The following is a 1,393-nucleotide window of genomic DNA, read 5'->3' on the forward strand; positions in this document are numbered from 1 at the left end:
CGGAGCCGGTGGGGCAGGGCCGGGGCACCGAGGGCCGGGGCACCCGGGCCTAGGTCAGGCTTGCAGCGCGGGCGCTCTGCAGGTGCACGGGCCCCAGGCTGCTGAGCGCGGGCCAGAGCATCAGGATAGAGGCTGCGGGGCAGAGCATCAGAGAAGAGGCTGCGGAGCAGACCCGGGCCTGCACAGGGAGTAGCCACGGATTACCGGGCTTCCTTCGGTAGCATGACTCAAAGACCCTTCTCCCAAGCCATCCTCAGGAAGGAAGGTGGTTCACGTGTTACAACTACATTCTCTGAAGGTGCCAGTCACACCCTAACCAAAACGAAATGCATGAATAACGCATGCTGTTGTTAACAGCTGTTGCAAAATGCCCCTAAAAAGGCCTCGAAAGACAACTGTGGCGGGGTGGGCATGAGGCCCTGGGTTTCGAACCACAATTAAAGGAGGCCCCAACCCTTCTATGCCTTAACTAGAACTTTTGCCAAGGGCTTTCCAAGCTCCAGCCTGGGACATGAGCACACAGACAGCTAGCTGGGCACATAGAAAGTGTACCTGACACAAGATCTCTGCATATCAATCGATGTCAATGCCTAAATTAAGCCCCTATAACCAATGTTCTTGTTTCAAAACAAATTATGCACTCGTCTCTTTTTTGCTTGTAAAGGCATCTTCTGGTAACTAGTTGGATGCTGGTGGCTCACACCAGGTACTCAGGAAGCTGAGATCTAGAGGATGGAGGTTTGAAGCCAGCCTTTGAAGAAAAGTTGGTGAAACTCTATCTCCAAAATAGTCAGCAAAAGTGGTTTGGAGGCATGGCTCAAGTGGTAGAGAACCAGCTAAGCAAGCAAGCTAAGCAAGCATGAGGCTCTGAGTTAAGTCCCAGGTACCGGAAAGAAAAGAAACAAAAAGGCACCTCTTGCTTTAAACTCTTTGGGTATGCCTGGTCTCTACAGCATGCATAGCTGGGAATGGAATCCTCTACCTCCCCCCCAAAGCTCAGTATTCCTTAGAATCTCTCTGTGTTATTTGGTTGATCATACACATTTCCACATGTACACACATGACTAAAACAAAATAGTAAGTACTGGAGCTAAACATAATCCCAGCACTTGGGAGGCAGAGGAAGGAGGATTTAAAGTTGGAGGCCAGCTTGGCCTACATATGGGACAGTTTTAAAAAAGAAAATCTTCTTACCAAGAAAAATGTGCTAGAGTATGTTCTACTTTGTGATATTTCATTTGTTCTAAAAGATCAATTTCATTACCCACTAATGGATTGAGATACATTTTGAAAATACCATAATTAAATAAGTCCTATGAAGGAATAGTGGTGGAATTAGTTTAGAAAATACTGCATTTTCTTCCTTCCTTCCTCCTTCCCTCACTCCCTTCCT

The 1,393-nt window shown here is 47.6% G+C and overlaps 1 protein-coding gene across 1 annotated transcript in view; it reads right to left on the minus strand.

Moving 5' to 3' along the window:
- Myo7b (myosin VIIB) overlaps positions 1 to 1,393 on the minus strand; it is a 99,339-nt gene that overhangs the window by 67,281 nt on the left and 30,665 nt on the right. The window lies entirely within an intron of this gene.

The sequence above is a fragment of the Dipodomys ordii genome, unplaced genomic scaffold (genome assembly GCF_000151885.1).
Source record: "Dipodomys ordii isolate 6190 unplaced genomic scaffold, Dord_2.0 Scaffold114, whole genome shotgun sequence".
In the NCBI taxonomy this organism is placed as follows: domain Eukaryota; kingdom Metazoa; phylum Chordata; class Mammalia; order Rodentia; family Heteromyidae; genus Dipodomys; species Dipodomys ordii.